The following is a 25356-nucleotide window of genomic DNA, read 5'->3' on the forward strand; positions in this document are numbered from 1 at the left end:
TTGAACTTCAATAAAAGTATTGAATGAAGAAAATGTTCGAATCAATAGTAAAATAATTACCTTGTGATGACAATTTATAGCACAGGCATTATGTTTAATATAGATCACCTTGTTTTGTACTTTTTGTAAATGGTAAGACTTACAAATATTGAATATACAATGGACTGCAAAAAGTGGGAAAATTCCATTCTGTGATTCCATTTATCTACCATGTGTTCTAAGCAATGTACTAGTAAAATTTTTATCTATTAATTACAAACAGATATAATTTTTATGAGTATATTACTTGGGCTTTGTTTGTTGTTTTTTCATTCTCTTTTGTTTTGTTTTTTCTATAGCACCTATATCTTTAGTGACTTCTTTAAGCATTAAAGAGGGCCACATCCTAAGAACGCATAGTTCTTAGATTGGGGCTAGATTTAAATGGGAGCACAAAATCCATTCACATATCTGTGGTTTATATATGTCTCTGGTTCACTTTAGAAACAACATTATCATTTTATGATAACGAAAACTTTTCAAACCATCTTCCTGGGACATAAGGTAACGATAGTGTGATTCATTTAGCTAATGATACAGAATTTAAAACACGGTTGAGAAAAGCATATAGAAGTATAGGCTGGTTTCAGACATCAATTCATGCTCGAATTGTTGACTTATATAGATTAAATTCAAGTTTCTGAACAATTTATTAAAAAATCTTTTCTGGGGGGACTCATACAGCTCTTATTACAATTCATCCATACATACATTGTGTCAAGCACATTTGTACATTTGTTGCCATATAATTTTCAAAACATTTTCTTTCTACTTGAGCCCTTGGTATCAGCTCCTCATTTTCACCCTCCTTCCCCCACCCTCCCTCACGAACCCTTGATTATTTATAAATTATTATTATTTTGGCATATCTCACACTGTCCAACGTCTCCCTTCACCCACTTTTCTGTTGTCTGTCCCCCATGGAGGAGTTTATATGTAGATCTTTATAATCCCTTGCCCCTTTCTACCCTACCTTCCCTCCACCCTCCCGGTATCGCTACTCTCACTACTAGTCCTCAGAGGGTCATCTGTCCTGGATTGCCTCTGTTTCTAGTTCCTGTCTGTACCAGTGTACATCCTCTGGTCTACCCGTATTTGTAAGGTAGAATTGGGATCATGATAGTGGGAGGGAGGAAGCATTAAAGAACTAGAGGAAAGCTGTATGTTTTATCTTTACTATACTATACCCTGACTGGTTTGTCTCCTCCCCAAGGCCCTTCTGTAAGGGTATGTCCAGTTGCCTATAGATGGGTTTTGTGTCCCCATTTCGCACTCCCACTCATCACAGTGATAGGACTTTTTGTTTTTTGATGCCTGATACCTGATCCCATTGACACCTCGTGATCACACAGGCTGGGCTGGACACTATTTACACAAATAATTAGGGTTGATGTTGGAACAAAACTTTCAACAAAATTCATTCCAAAAGGTAGCAACATGCATACCTGACTAATACATGTCATAACAAAATAAGAAGAGCATTAAAGTAGTAAATATTTGGTATTCCTGGATCACCATTCATTAGGCACCCTGAAGGCCAGAGAGTCAAACCAAAGTCCAATAACTGCCAATTCCATAACTTGGGATAGCAGTCATCATCTTCTCACACTGATGAATTTCAGTCTTAAATCAAAGGGCTCCTGATGAGTTTGAATGAAAGCCCAGTTTACAAACTCCAGTGAATGTAGCTTCCATATGGATTCTTTCTGGTGTGGCCTATGAAAGATATTGTGTGCCTCCAAAGAACAATATTAAGTCCACGAGTCTGTAGCACACACCCTGGATTACCAAGAGCTGGATAGAAAGTAGGTCCAAAAGGTCCAATTAAGTGGGCCTCTACTCAAGTACTCCCTCAACGCAAGAACACTTTGTTCTAGTCACCTGGCATTCTGTGATAACCTTCCCGCCAGAATTGCTGAAGACAAATGGGTGCATAAGCAAATGTAATGAAGAAAGGTGATGGTGTCCAGCAATGCAAAGATATAGCATCTGGGGTCTTACAGGCTTGAAGATGAACAAGTGACTCTCTCTAAGAAGCAACAAAGCCCACATGGAAGAAGCACACCAGCTTGTGTGATAAAGAGGTGTCGAAGGGATCAGGTATCTGGCATCAAAGACCCAGAACAAAAAGCCTTTTTGATGTGATTGAGGGGGAGGGTGGACTGGAGACCCCAAACCCATTTGTAGACAGCTGTGAGAGTAGTGGTAACAAGAGGGGGCACTGATCACAATGTAACCCCTCCTTGGGCATGGGCAGTAGAAAAGAGGGTAAAGAGAGACCTCGGACAGTGTAAGACATGAAAAATTAATAACAATTTATGAATTATTAAGAGTTCGTGAAGAAGGGAAGAGGGAAAAATGAGGAGCCCATGCCAAGGGCTCAAGTAGAATGAAATTGTTTTGAAAATGATGATGGCAACAATGAACAAATGTGCTAGACACAATGGATGGATGCATAGATTGTGATAAGAGCTGTATGAGCCCCCAAGAAAATGATTTTGATCAGAATTGTGTTCTATCTATAGATTTATTGCTTTCAGTAATATTCACATTTTGATTTTTCTGTAGTTTCCTTTGTACAGGTCTTTTGTTTCTTTGGTTAAGTTTATTCCCAGGTATTCATCTTTTGTATGGATATTATAAATGATATTGTTTTCTCTTTTTTAATTTTTTTTCTTGATGTTTTTATTTTGGAGCTCTTCAATAGCATATTAAAATTGATTTCTGCTTATTAATCTTGTATGCCATTACTTTAACAGATTCGTTAGTACTTTCCAACAATCTTTCTGTGGAGTCCTTGGGGCTCTCACTATGTAAAATCATACTATCTGCAAATAGTGACAGCTTGACCTATTTTTTGCCCAATTATATTCCTTTTATTTTAAAATTTTTTTGCTGTCTGTCTGGCTAAGATGTTTATTGTAGTACAATGTTGAATAAGAATATTGATGAGGGACACTCTTATCTACTTCCTGTTTTCATTTTTTCTAAATGATCGTGATCAGGTTTTGAGGATTATGCTCATTTCATAGAATGCGTGTGGGAGTTTGCTGTCAGTTTCTATATTTTGGAATAGTCTGCACAGAATTAGTTATGGCTCTTCCCTGAATACTTGCTAGCATTCTCCTGTGAAGGCAACATACATACTTCTTTAGAATCTTTCTTGGTTGGAAGTCTCTTGGTGACCTCTAATTCTTCTTTTGCTCTACATGTATCTTTTTATTTCATTTGGATCTTTTGTGATGGCACCCTTTTCATCTCAAATTCTAGATATTTGCATCTTTCTTTTCCTTTGTTAAGTTTTCTAGCAGTTTGTCGATTTTGTTAATCTTTTCATAACCAACTTTTTGTCTTGTTGATTTCCCCCCCATTTTTCAGTTCATTTATTTCTGCTTCAATTTTTATTAGTTCTTTCCCTTTATTGTTGAAGGACTTATGTGGTTTCCCTCTTTCTACTTCTTGGAAGTGTTTTATTAGTATTGGTTTTGGATTTCTCTCATATTTCGTGTGTGTATTGATTGCTATAAATTGACTTCAGATAACTGCATTTGTTGTATCCGAGTTTTTGGTATGATGTGTTATAGGTTTGCTTGTTTTAAGGAGTTTCTTAATTTCTCGTTTTCGTTTACTCTAGTGTCCAGTCATTTTGAAATGGTATGTTGTTCAGTCTCCATGTGTTTGTCTTTTTGTTCCTTTTCTTTCTGTTGTAGATTTCCAGTTTTATAACATTGTGATCTGAGAAAATGAATTGTTGAATTCAAAATTCCTTTATTTTTTCCTCCTCAGGAAATAACCTTTATTTCTCCCTTGTATTTGAGGGATATTTTTGTTCAGTATAATATTCTTGGCTGGCTTCCTTCCGCCCCACCCCCCCTTCCACCCGTCACAATTGTATATATGTCATTCCATTGTCTTCTTGCCTGCAGGTCTTTTGCTGAGAAGTCTGAATTTATCCTTTTCAACTTTCCTTTGTAGATGACTTTTCCTTTTTCTCTAGCTGCCCTCAGATTCTCTCCTTTTCTTTATGTCTTGATGTTTTCTCTTTGGTTGTCCATTCTTCTCAGCTTGTTGAATAGTATGTTGAAATTTTCTTCCATGGTTTCTTGTACTATTCTCTGTAGATTTTTTTTTTGGTGGTGTTCTTTTCCCAGCATTTCTTTTCTTTTTTCTTTTCTTAGATGGGTTCTTATGATAGTGTCCTACAGGATTTATTTGGATGCTTCCGGGTTTTTTTGTTGATTGCTTCTCTTGTCTACTGTCGTGAGGGTAATTGTCTTCAAGCTCATTTATTTTATTTTCCTTTTCCATTTTATTCCTCTAGCCTTTTACTATGTTGCCTAATTCAGTTATCTCATTGCTTGTCTTCTAGAATCCTTTGGTTTAAGGATTTTAGTTTCTCAATTTCTTCTGTTTTTCTGATGAACATTCCCCAGATCTCTTGACCTAAGCATCATTCTTCTGAATTCTGTTACTGGTGGTTCACAATCACATCTTCAGACTATTCCATTGGTTTGAGTGCTACTTGGTTGTTCATGTTTGTTTTTCTTGAATTTGGAAGCTTTCTGTGCTTGACTGCTGTTTCTTCAGCATTGTGGTGTGTGAGCTGCTGGTCATACAGAGGTAGAGTTTGTCTAGTGACACAGGTGAGTTCTAATAGGAGCTGGAAAACATACAGTGGTGAAATGAAAAGAAGGGGAAAGGTGCCTAAGTGGGGATAGTGGCTGGGAAAAATAGAATAAAATAAAAGTAATGATAAGAATAAAGTAATGATAGTAATAAGTGACTGTGAATAAGCCAACAGACTTGCAAAAATAATGGGAAAATATTTTCAGAGGGGTAATCACAATAAGGAGCTCTGGTCATATAATGGTTATGTATTGAGTTGTAATCCGAAAGGTCAACATTTTAAAACCACCAGCTGCTCCGCCAAAAAAAGGAGACTTTCTATTCCCATAAACAGTTACAGTCTCAGAAACTCACCGGACAGTTTTACCCTGTCCTATAGGATCACTGTGAGTTGACACTTGCGGGCAGAGAGTTAATCTCAATTAATAGGTTTCATGGAAAGATATTTAACGAGAGAACAGCAAGAAAATAGAAAGATAATTGATAGAAGTACAAGGATCAAAAAAAAAGACTTGGGTATGGTTGTGGGTACCAGATTCTGCTATTGTGGCAATGTGAATGAATGTGAGCATATCTGTGCACTTAGGAGGTCCTGGAAAGCCCATGCTAGAGTGGGTATGCTGGGATACACAGACCTGTCTCTTCCTGGGAGGAATGTGGATTCTCAGGAGGGTGGAGTCACTCCAGAAGAGGAAGTAGGAGATCAAAAAAGAGAGAGAGAGAGAGTATTAAAATAGAACAAAAGTACAAAATCCAAAAATATATATAATAAAGCTACCTTGTGGGTGGGGATTCCTGCTCTTTTAGTAGTCTGTGTGTACATGTATGCGGTATCACGGCGCTGGCACACGGGATGGAATGCCTTGTAGAACAAAGCAGGAAAAGAGGAGGAAGATGGGGAAATGGTACAAAGCATACCTTGGGTACTGAGCATGTGTGTACCAAGCTGCCCAAGTGATCTAGCTATCTGTGTCCCTAGAGGCCAGGGAGGTAGAGGGTTGGCTGGCTGACTGTCTTTTCTCAGGGGCCACGAAGAATCACGATGCTTGTAGAAGCAACTCATGTTGCTGCTCATCCGTAAAGGGGAGTCTGTCAGCAGGCCTTGCTGCTTTCCACTTTGAGAAACTTGGGTCAACTTGGCTTTTAAGTTGAATTTCTTGCTACCAGGAAGTGCAGAATCTCTCTCATAGTGGAAACTCTTTGGTAGTTGCTGAGCACATCTTCCCGGGCTTGTTATATGGTGGCCATCTTACCCCATTTTCTGTCTTTTTCTACTTGAGGTATTATAGTAGTATAGATGTATTTTTTTCTCACAACAACAACCTTACATTATTTATTGTTAAACTTGATTAGGAAGCAAAAAAACAAGGAATAAACCAGATTATTTGCCGATTGAAGTTCAATTCATCAGATGGGGACAAAAATCTTAATTCATGATTTGAGCCTGGGAAAATGCGGCCATGCGTGCCATCCTTCAGGGGGCTCCTTACAGACCCAGCTTGGTTCTTCTCCAATGTCTTCTCTTGGAGTTGTACCTGATTTTATTACCGGTTTTCATTCGAATCCATTGGGGAATGGGCAGATTCTGCTTCTGTTTCTTGGCCAGGAATCTCTTGATCCTGAAAGTCTTATGAGATGACATGGTGAAGTCGGAGCACCACCACACTCGGGGTGGCAGAGAGACGGAGAGGTAGATGTATTTTTTAATATCATTTTACTAGGGGCTCTTACACCTCTTATAGCAATCCATATATCAATTGTATCAAGCACATTTGTACATATGTTGTCACCATTATTTTCAAAACATTTTCTAATTGAGGCCTTGGTATCAGCTCCTGTTTTATTTCCCTCCTTCCCTCCCTCACCCTCATGACTCCTTGTTAAATTATAAATTATTATTATTTTCATATTTTACACTGTCTGCAGTCTCCCTTTACTCTGTTGCTTGTCCCCTGCAGGTGGGGAGTGGCTTATATGTCGATCATTGTGACTGGTTTTCCTTTTCTCCCTTTCCTCTCCCATCTTCCCCTTCCCCTCATGGTATTGCTACTCCCATTACTGTTCCTGAGGGATTTATCTGTCCTGGATTCCGTGTACCAAGAGCTCTGATATGTACTAGGGTACATGTTCCTGTCAAGCCAGATTTGTAAGCTAGAACTGGGGTCAGGATAGTGGGGTGCCAAGGTCAATTAAAGAGCTAGAGTAGTGTGTATTTTGTTGGTGCTAAACTTCACCCTGACTGACTTGACCCTTCTGTGAGGAGATGTCCAATTGTTTACAAATGGGCCTTGGGTCTCCACTCCAAACCCCCCCCCCCAATTCATATCTATATGATGGTTTGTTTTGGGTCATCTGATACCTGATCCTGTTGACACCTTGTGATCACACAGGCTGTGTGCTTCTTTCATGTGGGTTTTATTGCTTCCCTGCTAGATGGCCGCTTGTTTAACTTCAAGCCTTTAAGACCCCAAACACTGTATCTTTTCATAGCTAGGCACCATCAGCTTTCTTCACCACATTTGCTAATGCACCCATTTGACTTTAGCTATCATGTCAGGAAGGTGAGCATCACAGAATGCCAGGTTATTAGAAGGAAGTGTTCTTGCGTTGCGGGAGGACTTAAATAGAGAACCAATATTCATCTGCAACCTTGATATTAAACATAAATATATGAACATAGACCCATATCCCTATCATTATATAAGTATATTTTTATATATGTGTGTATATTTACACCTCTATAAATGTCTTTTGCCTCCAACAAACGATCCTTGAACTAACTACAAGTTTTCTTTCTTGATGTGTTTTGTTTTGTTCTTTGTCAGTGATTTGTTGTTGTTTTGTTGTCTGGTTGTATACTGTTGCTTTGTTTTCCTCTGTCTTATTTTCGTGCATGTTATTGTCTCCACAGGTCTGTCTAAATAAGACAGGCTGGATGAACTATCTGGAGGAAAAACAATGGACCGACAGTTCCGGGGGGGGCTTGGGATAGGGGAAGTGGGGGGGTAAGGAAGTGGTGTTAACAAACCCAGGGACAAGGGAACAACATGGGACCCAAAATGGTAGTGAGGAGGGAGTGGCAGGCCTGGTAGGGAATGATCAAGGGTAAGGTTACATAAAGAAGAGGTATAGCTGTAACCCAGGTGGGGATGGAGCTTGGTAGTAGGGCAGGAGGAAAGTCAAGGGAGATGGAGGAAAGAGCTAGGAGTCAAAGGGCATTTATAGAGGTCTAGACAAAGACATGTACATGCAAATATATATATGAGGATGGGGAAATAGATCTATGTTTCTGTATTTATAGGTTTAGTTTTAAGGTGGCAGAAGGACCTTGGACCTCTACTCAAGCACTCCCTCAATGCATGAATACTTTCTTTTATTAAGTTGGCACTCTACGATGCTCACCCTCCCTACACAACTGCTGAAGCCAAAGTGCGTGAACAAGTAAATGTAGTGAAGAAAGCTGATGGTGCCCGGCAATCAAACGAGATAGTGTCTGGGGTCTTAAAGGCTTGAAGATAAACAAGCGGCCATCTAACTCAGAAGGCACAAAGCCCACATGGAAGAACACACCAGCCTGTGTGATCGCGTGGTCCTGAAGGGATCAGTTATCAGGTATCAAAGAACAAAAAAATCATATCATTGGGTGCACACCTCCATGATACGATCACCAATGACAAACGGGTGCATAAGCAAATGTGGCGAAGAAAGCTGATGGTACCCGGCCATCAAAAGAGATAGTGTCTGGGGTCTTAAAGGCTTGAAGGTGAACAAGCGGCCATCTAGCTCAGAAGCAATAAAGCCCACATGGAAGAAGCACACCAGCCTGTGCAATCACGAGGTGCCAAAGGCATCATGCAATATATATATATATATATATATATATATATATATATATATATATATATATATATATATATATATATATATATATATATATATATACCATAGTGAATGAAGGGGGAAGTGCAGAGTGGAGACCCAGAGCCCATTTGTCAACCACTGGAGATCCCCTCATAGAGGGGTTTAGGAGAGGAGATGGGTCAGTCAGGGTGCGATGTAGTACCGATGAAGAACACAGCTTTCCCCCAGATCCTGGATACTTCCTTCCCCCAACTACCATGATCCGAATTCTACCTTGCAGGACTCGATAGGGCAGAGGTTGTATGTACACTGGTGCATATGGGAGCTGGAGACACAGGGAATCCAGGGTGGATGATACCTTCAGGACCAGGGGTCTGAGGGGTGATACTAGGAGAGTGAGGGTGAGTGGGTTGGAAAGGGGGACCCGATTACAAGGATCCACATGTGACCTCCTCCCTGGGAGATGGACGGCAGAGAAAGGGAGGAAGGGAGCCTCCGGATAGGGAAAGATATGACAAAATAACAATCTATAAATTATCAAAGGCTCATGAGGGAGGGGGCAACCGGGAGGGACGGGGAAAAAAAGAGGACCTGATGCAAAGGGCTTAAGTGGAGGGCAAATGCTTTGAAAATGATTAGGGCAAAGAATGTAGGGGTGTGCTTTATACAATTTATGTATGTATTTGTATGGATTGTGATAAGAATTGTATGAGCCCCTAATAAAATGTAAAAAAAAATGTCTTTTGCCTCCTTTCCTCCTCTATTTCCCTTTACTTTCCTCCTGTCCCACTATCATGTTTGACCTTCATTTGGCTCTCAGTAATTCCTCTTTCAGCTACATTGCACTTGATCTAACCCCACCAGGCATTCTACACCTTCCTCTCCATCAATTTTAGATCTCTTGTTGTTCCCTGTCCGTGGGTCTGTTGGCTCCCCTCCCCCTTCCCTAGCTCTCCCTTTCTATTATCCCCTGGAACCGTCGGTCCCATTTTCTTCTCAGGATTGTAGGATTTGAATTTTTCTAATATGGTTATAAAGTTCTTTCCTGTTGTTTTGTTTATATAGTGGATAACATTGATTGTTTTTCTAATATGTAACCATCATTGCACCCTTGTTATGAATTCATGTTGGTCATGATGATTTACTTTACTGAGATATTTATTGTTGGCTTTATTAGGTAGGGTTTTGTTGAGATATTTTTACATTTATGTTCATAAGGGATATTGCTGTATTATTTTCTTTCCTGGCTATGTTTCTGTCTGATTTGGGTATAATGATTTTACAAGTTTCATAAAATGAATTTGGGGACTTTCCATTTTTATTATGTCCTACAATGGTTTGAATAAAATTGGTGTCAACTCTTCTTTGAATGTATTGGGAGTTTTTAATTGCATGACTCGTTTCTCTTTTCAATATGTATGTTTACTTTTCCTGCTTCAGTGTGTTCGTGTATGATAGATGGTGGTGTTGTTGCTGTTATTGGAAGGTGCTGTGGAGTTATTCCAACTCAGTGTTCCTATGGACAATAGAGCAAAACCCTGCCCCATACTGTGCAGTCCTCACTATTGTTCTTATCTTTGAGCCCAGTGATGCAGCTACTGTGTCAATCCATCTTGTTGAAGGTTTTCCTCGGTTCTAAAACCCGGTACTTTTATCATGCGTGGGACACGTCTCCAAGGTCTGTCTCCCTGGACAAAATGTCCAAAGTACATTAAACCAAGTCTCGTCATTTTCTGCTACAGAGCCTTCTGGATGCACTTTTTCTAAGACAATTTTTGTTTTCAGTTCCTCTTTTTAAGTAACTTATTTTTCCTCAATTGCTGTCAGGATTCCTGTCATTTGTAACTTTCATCATGATATGTCATGATTATTTTATTTCAGTCAGCCCTGCTTTTGGTTTGTTTAGCTTCATGAGTACATTTTTTACCATGTCATGATATATTAAGGAAGTTTCCTTCTCTCTGCTCTTTTGATTGTTTTGTTTGTTTCTTCCTGTTTTTTTGTCCAATCACACATAATGTACTTGATGTTGTCCCACAGAATTCTGTGATTTTCTCTAGATTTTCTTGTCTATTTTAAAAATTATTCCTTTACCAAATTAGGTTGAGAGATTTTCTTTAATCTCACTGATGAACTCTCTCTGATTCAATTCTAGTCCATTTGCTCTTTTTTAAAATTAAAAGATCATACTACTGGGGACTCAGTTAGTTTATTGTGCCAACCTGGCCGATAAACACATGTGGGGTTAATTGAAGGGCAGAGGGATAAATGGCTCAGTGAGCCTCACCTTTCTAGTTCTCGGGTCTCTTGCTTTGTGGTCACACCAGGGTGCAACTGCTTTCGCAGTTCCCTGCTTCAGCTTGCAAGACAGACTTCCTGCAAGACATTCCCAGGGAGAAGCCACATGAACGTACCCCGATGCAGCCCTGGGTGCTGGAGCACCCACGTGGAGACCCCTGCCAGCGCTGAGATGCTTACATATTCATTGACTCAGCTTTCCTCTGCAGTCGACATCATTGTGTCTGTTTTGTGAGATGGAGCAGGACTTTGTGGACTGTTATTGGACTAATGGGTTAATGTTGGACTTGTGGGCTTGGGCAGCACTGGGTTGGGATATTTTCTTGATGCGCACTTAACCTTTACATACAACTCTCTCTTATACACAAGTTGCTGTAGATTTACTTCTCCAAAGTACCTAGACTAATAAAGGGGCTCTTAGAGCTCTTATAACAATCAATACATCAATTGTATCAAGCATATTTGTACATATGTTGCCAAGATTATTTTCTAAACATTTACTTTCTATTTGAGCCCTTACTATTAGACGCCAGGGACTCTCAAGGGGCAGGATTGTACTAGGAGGCCAAGAGGTGCAGTCCTTATGCCCTTGTGATGATACTGGCCTTGCTGTGCCCCAGGGTCAGTTAGCCCCTAGGGCAAGGCAGGGCATGAAGTGAGACCAGTGTTAAGAGCTCCGCTGGTGTAGGCAGTCCCCAAAGGAGAGAGGGCCACCGTTGATCCCAAACCCTAGCGAGGTGATCTCCTGGCTGTCTTTTCAGGCAAGTGGGGGAGATATGTCAGTTACGTGGGCGCTGACAGAAAATGAACCAGCCATGTGATGGACATGGGGCTTAGAGGAGCCAGCAGAGAGCAGGCTGCCACGGTCAGGCCTTATCAGGGGTTTAGAGGCCAGGGTCAAAATATCAGTCCCTCTTTTTCCCCTCCCTCCCCACCCCACCTTGACCCCTTGATAAATTATAAATTATTATTATTTTCATATCTTAACCAACCACTCTCTCCCATCACCCTTGGTTTCTGTTGATCGTCCCCCTGGGGTGGGGGTGTGGTTATGTTTCAATCATTGGAGTCACCTTTCTCCTGCCCTCCTGGTATCACTACTTCCATTGTTATTCCTTGATTCAGTGTGTGTCTCGAGCTCTTATCTGTATCTGTGTACATGTTCTGGTCTAGCCCACAGTGAAAGGCAGGACTGGAGTCATGGTAGTGGGGGGTGAGGAACCTCAAGGAACCAGAGGAATATTGTATATTTCATTGGTGTTATACTGCATCCTAGTTGACTCATCCCTTGTGACCCTTTTGCAAGGAGATGTTCCATTATCTACAGATGGATTTGGGGGGGGGGGTGTGGGGGTGTGTGTGTGTGTTTTGCGTCTTCTGATGCCTGTTACCTGATCCCATCTCATGATCACACAGGCTGGTGTGCTTCTTCCATGTGGGTTTGTTTATCAGCTAGACAGCTGCTTGTTTAACCTCAAGCCTTTCAGATCCCAGATGCTATATCTTTTGATAGAAGAGGTACCATCAGCTTTCTTTTTTTTTTAATATTAGCATGGTGTGTTTTATTTTTGCAGTACTTTCACATATCCTGCTCCAATTAGTGATACTTATTTTCCCCAGAGATAAAGAAAACAAGGGAATGGGTTATTAAGCTAAACTGAAATAAGGTATGAATAGCAAACTAGTAAATGTACAAGTAATTTTCTCACATAACACTTGATCACTAGAGTATGAATAGCAGCTTCTCCAACTCTGACACCAAGCGATTACATTTAATGCGATGGAAAGTTAATGTCCAAGCCTGGGTGAGCAGCATCTGACACTTGTCAGAGCCAGTCTTAGTTTTCTGTTGTTGTTGTGGTCGGGTGCTGTCGAACCAGCTCCACCTCACAGTGACCCTCTAGACAAGAGAGCACACCCCATCCAGTCCTGAACCATCCCCAGTATCGCTCTATTTTTGCATCATTGTTGCAGGCAATCCTTCAGCTTTCTTTACCACATTTGCTTGTGCACCCATTTTGTCTTCACCGATCATGCCAGGAGGGTGAGCATCACAACATGCCAGGTTCTTAGAACAAAGTATTCTTGTATTGAAGGCAGGCCCTGAGCAGAGACCTAACGTCCATCTACTACATCAATGTCTTGCCATATATGATGTACATAGACCAATACCTCTATTTTTATGAATTAATGTATTTACATAGGTACACACTTATGCTTATACCTCTATCTATAGCTTTGCTTCCTAGATCTTTCCTGTTTCTTTTTACCTTTCTTCTACCTCACCATCACACTCACCCTTCTTCCACCTTAGTAGTTCTTCTCAGCTAAATTGCTGTTACCCCAACACCACCAGGATCTCTATGTCCTCCTCATTGTTGATTTTAATTCCTTAGTTGTTCCCCTGTCTTTGGCGTTGTTTGCTTACCACTCCCTTCCCCTGCCTCCTTCTACTCGCAAAGTCCTTTGCTCTTCTAATGCGTTATCTGTTTCTCTCATCTTAGTATTAATCTTCTGAATTTCTCTTTGCTGTGGTATACGGTTTCTAGTTTCAATTGATGTGTTATTTTAGTGCTTTCCTGAATTACTCTAAAGTGTGTGTGTGTGTGTGTGTTCAGTTTTTCTTTAGCTTCGCAATCTTTCCTTTCTCCCGGTTCATTGATAGTATAAAAGTATAATTTTTAATAGTTTATCAGGTAATTTCAATGCCTTTTCTTCCTGAAAAAAGGTCTTCTAGCTCTATATTGGTCATGTGCTTCAGCTGTTCTGTCTTGTTTCTTCATATAAACTTAAATTGCCTTTGCCACTGAGATGTTGTAGTATTAGTGTTTTTGTGTTTAATTGATCTTAGTATTTGAGACTGCAGACACTCCACCTATCTAGTGGTTGTTGTAAAGGATAATTTGAGAATGTGTGTGGTACTGTTTGTTGTTATTATAGCACAGTTAGCAATGGTTTGTTTGGTGGTCTCACTTACGTAAAGATGATCAGGTGGTACAGGAGTATGTATTGTCTGTCACTGTATAGGTATGACTACAGTCATAGAGGTGGCTAGGCCTGCGATTGCTGTCCACTGTCAGGTAGAACAGGAAGGGACAAAAAAAATTGCCAACGAAGAAATAATTTTTGAAAAAGAAACCAGCAAGAGACAGCGGACAAACAAGAGCAAGTGAAAGGAATTTAATAACTAGAAGTGTGTGTGTGTGTGTGTCTGTGTGTGTGTGTGTGTGTGTCAAAAACCAAGGTAGAGAAAAATAAAAGAGAAGCTAATCAAAACATAAAAAAGGAAAGGAAGGGAACTGGAAAAGTAAATTAAAATGGAAAGAATAGAAGTAGAAGCAGAAATAAAGAAGAAAGCAGAGTGCAGAAGTGATTAAAATAAATAAAAGGAAGTGAAGGAAAAGGAAAAACAAAGAGAAAACTTGGGGTGAGGACCTTTTTGTATAGGTCACAGCCTCTAGGGGGTTGAATATTGATTCCAGATGGAGCTTGGCAGGCCTATCTGTTTTCTGTGGTCCACGTACCTGATCCAGTAGGGTGTTTTTACAGCTTAGGTGATAGCTGAGGGGAATCTTTCTGGTAGAGAAGCAGCTGGGTCAGAATGGCTAATCATGGGGGAACTTTCCACGTGTCCAAGAGCAGCGAGGGATCCAGCATTGTATTTTTTGCTAGTGCTATGAGGAGAATCTCAAGCATTTCTGGGCATGGGGGTGATAATCCATCTCTAGGCATGGGGATGTTAAACCATGAGGGCATAGCTTTGTCTTCAAGCAGAAATGGACTTACAAGGATATCTCTGTCTGGTGTATGGGTGAAGGTAGGGGCTGGCAATTGTGATATCAGGAGGGTGTGGGAAACAAGTGAGGATCCTTTCTTAGTGCCAGCTACCAATGTGCCAGGCTTCTGTCTGGATGGAATGCGTCAGGCTAGCTGACAATTCACCTGTCTGTTCTTGCACCACTTTTGTTTCCCTTCATCTTCTAGTTAGTTTTCAGTCCACTTTTCTATAATTTCTTCTGAAGCTCAAGGTTCCAAGATTACCTAGTTTTACTAGATCTCTTGTATCTTTGTTGTAAGTTGTCTGTATAGTTATTCATTATACCTGATGTCCTTAATTCATAAGTTCTTCTTTTTTAAAAAAAATATATATACTAGTTACACTCCTGGAAAATTCAGGGTTTATTAAAGTTGGGCAAAAAACCACTTCTGTGTTTACAAGTTTCTTATTGAATTTAATTTAAACTATACAATTCATTTAAGTAATTCTGATTAAAATACCAATAGCTTTAACAAAATTTGAATAAAGCAATAAATATAGTAAACTTAACTTAATTCCTTATTAACTACTTGTTGCTGTTGAGTTGATTATGATCTATCAGTGTTGGAATTTTAAAATAAGCTATTAGTTTGTTTTTTATTGATGTAAAATATAATCCAAGAGGTTATTTTCCAATAATTTCTTTTCTGTGTCCCTTTTTTCCCTCAGCATTTTTTACCTCGTTGGAAGTGTGAACAGTTAATCAGACAAGGAATTCTGGAACATGTGCTGTCATAGCTTCACATTTAGACAGAGTCCAGCTCTTGGAGACATCTGTACATCTTTCCATCTACCTGACACCACTGTTTAATTGTTAAAATTACAGGCATTCTTTATGTAAAACCAGAATTACTTGACTACATAGTTTTAGTGCTCATTTCTAAGAATTTATTAGAATCCTAAGAATTCTCATCCTTGCAGTAATCTCTATCCATATATATAACATTTTATATTAGTGGTTTGTTAATTACCTTTGAGTCTTTTTCCTCTTTTCCCCCCAAACACAGTTGCATTTGGCTGTACAAGAAGAAGGCAGACCCTCATGGGTCTTACATTCGGCAGGGATGCTGTAGCATTCCTGGTGAAGCCAAGAAGCCCAAGATTCTTGAATATTTATTAATGTTTCACACAAGCAAGTTACGATGATGTGTAAGACCTCTTGCTATATTTAATGTGTAACCACAATTGTTTATCATCTGATTTGCGAAGGCAGACAGTAATGGCTAGCCTGGCACATGACTATCAATAAACTTGTGCATCAGCAACAACTAAATGCCATAAGCAAGGTAGCTTAAAACAAAGGGAAGTTTATTCTCGGTTCTGGAGGCCAGAAATCTGAAGGCAAGTGTTGACAGCACCTTGTTCTCTCTCTGAAATAAGGGAGGTCCGTATATCGTTTTTCTCAGCTTTTGGGAACTGCCAGCAATTCTTAGAGTTGCTTAGCTTGTAGTCAATCATTCATTATCTATTTACTTGTGTTTTTGGATTCAAATGCCTTTTAAAGATACCAATCACCATTTTGAAATAACAGTGAAAGCAAATAATAATTTATAAGTGTATGTATATATATAGGTAGATATGAGTTGAACCGGTGGTCTGTGGGAGTATACCTGTGTGGCAGGGACTATTTTGATATACTTATTTGTACTGTAAATATGTCAATATGTCCACGTATGTGATAGAGCATACAGGGTACAAAGTTATGAAAACTTATTCATATCCAAAAACACCTTCAAGTTCTGAGGCAATGGACTGGAAGGGTAAAGACCATAGTTTGGAGACTGTCTAGGGCAATTGGTGTAACAGTCTTTAAACCGAATGTTTTGCATTTTATTTGGATGAGTAGCAGTTACAGGGAGTCTTATAAGCTTGCGTGGTGACCAGTTAAGTTCCAACTGTTAGTCTCTTTCCATTTGGAAAAGAGTTGAAATCAAAGACCCAAACAATTAGGTTAAAGAACTATTGGACCACATGAACTCCTACCTCCTGAGGGGTACCAACTCCCACAATCAAACGGGTCCAGTTGTGTAATTGAGGGGTAAAATTAAAGAGACAACAGACAAAATAAAGTATACAATTGCTCACCTTCAGGACGGCCATGATCTCAACAGCCAGGTCCACACACAGAGAGAAAATGTATCATATTTCTAATCATGCTGTATATACATTTTGAGGACATTCAAGCCCCCTAGTGACAGGTAACCATATGCGTAACAGGAAGGGGCTGTACAATAGGTTTATGCGTGACAGGAAGGGGACGAGCTAGGAATACACACACAATAGGAAGGGGGAAACACTGGGGATACACCTGTGACAAGATACCCTCTAAGCAGCTGACCTCCAAGTGTACAGTCATTTACCATGTGTCATAATAAGGTTGTGACAACCTGGGGAAAACCTTTCTGTATCCCACAACCTCTCTAACCTTAAGACGAGGAGAACTGGAAGGTTCCTGGCTACCACTCTAGTAAAAATCGAAGATCCTGAACAGAGTAGGAGAGAAAAGACCAGCTTCACTGGTCTGATAAAGACAGGTAGCGAATCCCCTCTCCCCCTAAGACTATAACCCTTAAACATCCGTCAAACCTGAAAATGAACCTATTCCCAGAGATCATTTTTATGCCATACTGGACAGACCTGTAAAATAGTAACACTTGTGAGGACTCATGAGAACAAAGTATACTGACAATCATATGAGAAGAAATGTTGCTAAAAGCCAAGTTCAGAAGGCAGGAAGAGGGTGAAATGGGAACCCAAAAAGGATGTTTAAGGGATTACAACTAATGTCACAAAAGAAACAAATTAAGAATTGTTGAATGCGAAACTAATTCTGTAAACAGGTACAATGATGAAGTGTTCTTTAATTAAATAAAAACTTAGTATTAGATTGTTGTTGCTGTGCATGTTGGGTGCTGTTTAAGATTTTCAACTCAGCAACCCCATAAGTGTTTGTTGGGGCTGTAGTTTTGGTCATCTCTACTATATTTTAAATTATGAAATGATGAAATGTTAAGTAAGTGAGTAAAGCTTTTCCAAAAAGTCATGTGGAAATAGAACTAAAAGATAATCAAGAAGGACTTCTGCCAAGATTAAATAGACACCGAGAGATTGAGACAGAGTCACAGAACAGAGGCAGGGTTCAGACAAAAATGAGTGAAAGAGAAAGATTTTATTGAGGGAAATGAACTCCCAGATGGATTCCGCAACCCAACAAGAATAGGTTAAGGAAGTCGCGCATGGTGCTAGGGTGGCAGGATATATACATATTATATGAGCTTAAAGGCATATGGGCCGGTAAGGGGAAGGGAGGTTCTTTGTACTGCGGCTGCAAGTTTCGGAGCAGGAGATGACCTGCCCATAAATCATCTTGTTCTCAGCAAACTTGCTTCCTGGCACGCTGGGGGGGAGTCTGTGTTCTGCCCGGGGGTAAGCTTTGTGACATGCTGGAGGCAGCTGCTTTGAAGTTCAGCAGGTCATTTGTCTTCTTGAGAGGCTGGTGCAAGGGGCTGCCTGGTCCGGACCTGGCCCAAACAGACACACTACCAAGATCCTGTACAAGAAATATGTGAAAGACCAAATAAAACACGAATGAAAATCCAGGGACCCTCAGTTTTAGAGGAGAGGATAGAGAGATTATTTGAATGCTGACTACAAGAAGCTGAATAAAATCTAAATATGAAGACACGAGACTAGTAAATTCTCAACTGACATTACAACACATCCATTATGAAATTTGTGTTTAATGTGAAATCATCACTATAATCAACATTGGAAGATTTTCTTCTTGTACCCATTGCTGTTGAACATTATGAAGTTTTGTGAACAGGGTTTGATCAGAACAATGAGCTGACAACTGCCCCATATCAATAGCTGGCAGCCCAGGTGCCCAGCCCTCCCCCTCCCCCCACCCATTTACCATAGGAGTTCTACCTACAGGTGGGGGCCACTTTTTGACTAATGATAGTGGCCAACATCTTCTAAATCTGTTCTCAACTGCACTCCGCAGTGAACAGAGAATTATAATCATTCCCGTTCTGTGTCACACCCATAAGGAGACAGGTGCTTAGCACCTAACAACATATAATCACCAATTAAGTACAAATAGTACCATTACAGTACACTGAAGAATTCAATTTCATTTCACCCAAAGAAACAATTCACCAAAATAAAGATCTAGAAACCCTTTCTAAGGAAGAAATGTCATGGGAACTTCCTAATAGTTAATAATTGGGCATTTTACATAGAGAATATTGCAAGGCAAACAAAACTTTGGGAAAATTCAGGGACGACTACAATAACAAAATAAATGAAACATTAGAAATTATACCAACACAGCAAATTAAAATCCAAAAGATTACAGAAGTAGGTAGCATTGAAGGTAAGTCAATGAAATGTAATCAAGAAGAAACATTCATCAAGAGAAGACAAAGCTCATTAAGCTGATCATTTTTAGGTGCTATTTAGTTGGTTCCTCATAGCAACCCAGTGTACAAAAGAGCAAAATACTACCGTCCTGTGCCTCTTCACAATTAGGTTTGAACTTGTAACCATTTTATCAGTCCATTGTGAGAATCTTTTTTACTACCCTATTTTAACAAGTCTGATGTCCAACATCTTGAGACAATATGCTCAAAGTATGTGAAATGAAATCTTGTCATCTTTACCATTAAGGATCATTCTAGCTGTATTTGTTCTAGAATACTTGTTCTGCCTGTCCCTGGTCTTCTCACTGTTCTTCATCAATACCATGATTCAAATGTATCCATTCTTCTCTGGTCTTAATGCCCAAATGCCACACTCTCTTGGGTCAGACAGGTCTCAGTCTCAAAGTGACTCCCTTGCTCTTCAACACTAAAATGTCTTGTGCAGCAGATTTGTCCAGTGCAATACTGTTTGTTTTCTTGACTGCTCCTTCCATGGGCATTGCTTGTCAATCCAAGCAGAATGACATTTTAGATAATATTAGTCTTTACCATAATGTTGACTACTGATTATAAGGGTTTTGGTTTCCTTTGCATTGAGTTGTATTCCATACTGAAGATTGCAACCCTTGATCTTCATCAGCAAGTGTTTCAGGTCCTCACCTGTAGCAGTTGAGGTGTCATCTGTATATTGTAAGTTGTTAATAAACACTCTCTCCAATCCTGGGCCTGTCTTCATATGTTCTTAGATTATTACTTCACCATATATTTTGATTAAATATGGCGAAAGAAAGCAGCTCTGACATGAATATTAGCTGCTTTTAAACAGCCCCATATTGTTCTATTCCAATGAATGCCTCAAATACCACTTGGTTTGTACAGGGATGATCAAGGGTTGAGGAATTCCCATTTTTCCAAATGTGATCAATAGTTATGATCTATGTACCCTGTTACCTTTACAACGCAAGTAGCAACAGTTGTTATCTTTGTTCATCCAAGATCCATCTCATATAATCAATGATAAATCCTTTGTTCCACATCCTCTCCTGAATCTGACTTGAATTTCTGGCAGCACTCTGTTGATTGTAACCATTGATGAATTTTTTTCAGCAAAAGTTGATTTAACAGATATTAATATAAGAAGTTTGATAACTTCTGCAGTCTGTTGTGTCACCTTTCTTTGACGTAGGCACAGATTTTCAGTTGGCCTTGTAACCTTGTGCCAAATTTCTTAGGCATAGATGAGCCTGTATATTACTTCGCTGAAGAAACATTTCCATTGACCAATTGCAGGAACTTTATTTTTTGCGAATGCCTTTGATAGGGCTTGGACTTCTTCCTTCAATACCATTGGTTTGTGATCAGAAGTTACCTCTTAAAATAGCTGAATGTACTTTTCAGTACAGTGAGTGTTCTTCCCATCATCTTTGGGTACTTCCTGCTTTGTTCAATATTTTGCCCATAGGAATCCTTAATGTTTAACTCAATGCTTGGATTTTTTTTTTTCAGTCCTTCAGCATGAGATATGTTGAGTGTGTTCTTCCTTTTTGGTTTTCTAACTTCAAGTCTGCATATTTGATACTTTGTCTCATTAATCTGCCCTTTGTGATTTTCTGTGAACTTCATTTCTTAAATTTATTACAGTTGATCTATGATCAACTGCAAGTTTTAGGGTCTCTTCTGATATCTGCTTTGTTTTCTTTTTATTGGCATATTGCTTTCTTATTATATAACCTTGTCATTTATTTCATCCCACAGCATATCAGTTGTCATCAGTGTTGTTAATATTTAATGCTGTTCTTGATGTGTCTATAAAATTGAGGTGGGATATATGCAAGGTCATATTGGGGCTTTTGTGGGCATGTTTTAATTTTCAACATCAACCTGAACTTTTATGTGAGCAATTGATGTTCTGTTTCACAGTCAGCCTTTTGGCTGCTATTACTGAGCTTTTCTGTCATCTCTTCCCATGGAGGTAGTCAGTATGAGACCTATCTATACATTCTGTATGCTGTCTATCCAAGTACACATTATGTTGTTGAAAAAGGTATTGCATTTAAGTCCATCTCAGAAAATTCTATCATGCAATCAGCAACTTTTGTTTCTCTGAAGCCATAGTTTCAAACTATTGTCCCTCTTTGTTCCAGCTCTCATTCCAATTATCAATAATGCATCTTGATTATATTTGTGATCAGTTCAGACTGAAGTTTGTAGAATTCAGTTTCTTTATTCTTAAATTAGAATAATAGTCATACTAATTGGGCTTCCTTGTAGGTATATAGATATTTTCATATTACAGAAAGCATTGTACTTTAAGTTTTGAAATTCTCTTTAATCCACATTCATACAATTCAATAGTTCAGTCATATCAAGAAGAATTGTACAATCATTACCACAATTTCAGAATATTTTCTCTATACCCCCCCACTCCCATGGTTAAATCATCTTTAAATTGAGTTGTGTAATCACCTTGAGTCCTAGTACTCACTCCCCCCCCCACCTTCATTGTTTACTTCCGAAATAGCCTCACCCTCCCCAATCCCTGCTCACCCACCCCTATATCTCCTAGAAACCCTTTCATCAGTTAACTATATTTATCCACTCCTGTGCTTCAACTGGTAAATCCAACAGAAATAATAACAAAAAATAAAATGATATGGATAAGACAATAATATATAAAGACAAATAAAAAGCACCACCATCATTTTTTTTTTTTTCCTAACCCACCACCATCAATATTTTAAAGGCCAGGGAAGAAGTTTTTATCATGGAGTAAGCAAGAGATCCTTACACCTAGAACAAATTCAGGATGGATCTAGAAGGTCAACTGATCAAATCCCAAGTTTGATCCAGCATAATCAGGATGACAATGATTTTTGTTTGGTAGTAAGTATTTCAGACCTTTGCCTGTAACTAGAGATCTGCCAGTGGCTTAATTTGTCTTGATATTCTGCAGATGGATTTTGGGCTCCCACTGTCCTCCATAGACTTCCACAAATTGGGTGTTCATAATTTTAGGTCTGATATTACTTCTTTCATCATATTTGAGTTTATTGTCATCTTTGACTCATACGAGCTGGTTTTCTTCCATGTTGGCTTAGTGGACTCCTTACTTAGATGGCTTTTTATTTGAATACACACCTTAAAACCACAAACACGATTCCACTTGAGAGCCAGGCACCATCTGCTTTCTCACCACAATGCGTAGGACACTCTTCAGTGATCTTTTCATGTGAGTGAGTATTGAGCAGGGCCATGTTTTCAGAACTGACTATTCTTGGGCTGGAGCTAGAGTTCATTTGGGGCCCATAATCTAGCTGCTTCTCCCGGGGATATTCATGACTCAGGTTTACTGTGGTGGTTGTGTGTGTTAGTCCAGGTAGAGAGATCCAGGGAGACACTCGTGTATAAAAAAGAACTTTATATAAAAGAGCAACTGTATATTGAGAAAACATCCCTGCCCAGTCCAGATCAAGTCCATAAGTCTGATATTAGTCCATATGTCCAATACCAGTCTATAAATTCCTCTTCAGACTCAAGCAACACATGCAATGAGGTTGAATGAGGAAAATCACAGGCCAGTGGGTGAAAAATCCGGATCCAGTGGTGGTGGAAGCATCTGAGCGATGTCATGGGTCTCCATATGACTCCTCCATCTCCAGGGCCCTGGCTCCATCAGTGTAGCTCCCAGTGGCTTGTCAACAGGAATGTCTCACAGGGAGACAAACAGAGTGAATCAGATACAGAAAACCTTAAGAGTAGAAACAACATTGTCAGAGATGGTGCCAGAAGATGAGCCTTCAGTCCAGAAGACACTCAGTATGACTCCAGGAGAACTGCCTTCACAAAGTAGAGTCTATTGTGATGTGGGTGGAATACACCCTACATGAGTAAAGCCTTCAGGACCTTCATTTACTCATGGGAAATGACTCAAAAGGAGAAGAGATAGCTGAAAACACCAATTACCATATATGCTTGAGTGTAAGCCACGTTTTTTGTTTTTTGTTTTTTAATTTTAACAATTTATTAGGGGCTCATACAATTCTTATCACAGTTCATACATATACATAAATCAATTGTATAAAGCACATCTGTACAGTCTTTGCCCTAATCATTTTTTCTCCTCTTTTCTTTTTTTACATTTTATTAGGGACTCATACAACTCTTATCACCATCCATACATATACATACATCAATTGTATAAAGCACATCCATACATTCCCTGCCCCAATCATTCTCAAGGCATTTGCTCTCCACTTAAGCCCCTTGCATCAGGTCTTCTTTTTTTTCCCCCTCCCTCCCCTTTCTCCCCTCCCTCATGTGCCCTTGCTAATTTATACATCGTTATTTTGTCATACCTTGCCCTATCCGGAGTCTCCCTTCCCCCCTTCTCTGCTGTCCCTCTCCCAGGGAAGAGGTCACATGTGGATCCTTGTAATCAGTTCCCCCTTTCCAACCCACTCACCCTCCACTCTCCCAGCATCGTCCCTCACACCCTTGGTCCTGAAGGTATCATCCACCCTGGATTCCCTGTACCTCCAGCCCTCATATGTACCAGTGTACAGCCTCTGTCCTATCCAGGCCTGCAAGTTAGAATTTGGATCATGGTAGTTGGGGGGAGGGGGAAGCATCCAGGATCTGGGGGAAAGCTGTGTTCTTCATCGGTACTACCTCGCACCCTAATTAACCCATCTCCTCTCCTAAACGCCTCTATGAGGGGATCTCCATTGGCCGACACTTGGGCCTTGGGTCTCCACTCTGCACTTCCCCCTTCATTTAATATGGTATATATATACATATACATATACACATACATACACACACTTATATCGTTGTTTGTTTTTTTTTGCATGATGCCTTATACCTGGTCCCTTGGCACCTCGTGATCGCACTGGCCGGTGTGCTTCTTCCATGTGGGTAAGCCACGTTTTTCAGCACATTTTAATGTAATTTTTGTGGTAAAATTAGGTGCTTCGGCAGATATTCAGGTCATATACTTGAGTATATACAGTAATGGAACTTAGAATGTAGGGATTTAGGAAAATTGAGAGTTGTAAAAAATGAAATGGAAGACAGAAATAGATATTCGTGATGTTAGTGAACCAAAATGGACTAGCATTGGCCATTCTGAATCTAAATGTAGCTTGCTGAGAATGATAGATTCAAGAGGAATAGTGTTTCATGCATTGTCAAAAAGGACATTTCAAGATCTAGAGTATAATGCTGTCTGTGATGCAAAATCTATCCTCATATAAGGAAATCCAAACAATTGTGATTATTCAAATTTACATACCAACCATTCAAGCTAGTGATACAGAAATTGAAAATTTCTACCTATGTACCTATGTCTCCATTCTGTAATTTATCAAACATGGGAATACTGCATAGTTTAAAATCATGAAAGGTGTTAGTCAGGTTTATACTGTCTTACCATACTTACTCAATCTGTATGATTAGCTCGATTATATGAAGAATGTGACACCAGAATTGGAGGAAGGCATATTAACAAACTGCAATATGCGGATGTCAAAACCTTGCTTGCTGAAAATGAAGAGAAATGGAAGCACTTGCTGATGAAGGTCAAGGATTGCAGCCTTCAGTATGGGTTACTACTCTATAAGTTAAACCAAAATACAACTGGACCAGTAGGTAACAGCATGATAAATGGAGAAAAGGTTGAAGTTGTCAAGGATTTTGTCTTGATTGGATCCACAATCAATGCTCATGGATGCAGCAGTCAAAGAGATCAGAAGACATGTATTTGGGTAACTGAATATTTTGAGTACCAAGTTGCACCTGACCATGCCGTGGCATTTTTTTTTCTTTTTTTACATTTTATTAGGGACTCATACAACTCTTATCACCATCCATACATATACATACATCAATTGTATAAAGCACATCCATACATTCCCTGCCCCAATCATTCTCAAGGCATTTGCTCTCCACTTAAGCCCCTTGCATCAGGTCCTCTTTTTTTTTCCCCACTCCCTCCCCTTTCTCCCCTCCCTCATGTGCCCTTGGTAATTTATACATCGTTATTTTGTCATATCTTACCCTATCAGGAGTCTCCCTTCCCCCCTTCTCTGCTGTCCCTCTCCCAGGGAAGAGGTCACATGTGGATCCTTGTAATCAGTTCCCCCTTTCCAACCCACTCACCCTCCACTCTCCCAGCATCGTCCCTCACACCCTTGGTCCTGAAGGTATCATCCACCCTGGATTCCCTGTGCCTCCAGCCCTCATATGTACCAGTGTACAGCCTCTGTCCTATCCAGGCCTGCAAGGTAGAATTCG

Source organism: Tenrec ecaudatus, chromosome 2, assembly GCF_050624435.1.
Source record: "Tenrec ecaudatus isolate mTenEca1 chromosome 2, mTenEca1.hap1, whole genome shotgun sequence".
NCBI classification, from domain to species: domain Eukaryota; kingdom Metazoa; phylum Chordata; class Mammalia; order Afrosoricida; family Tenrecidae; genus Tenrec; species Tenrec ecaudatus.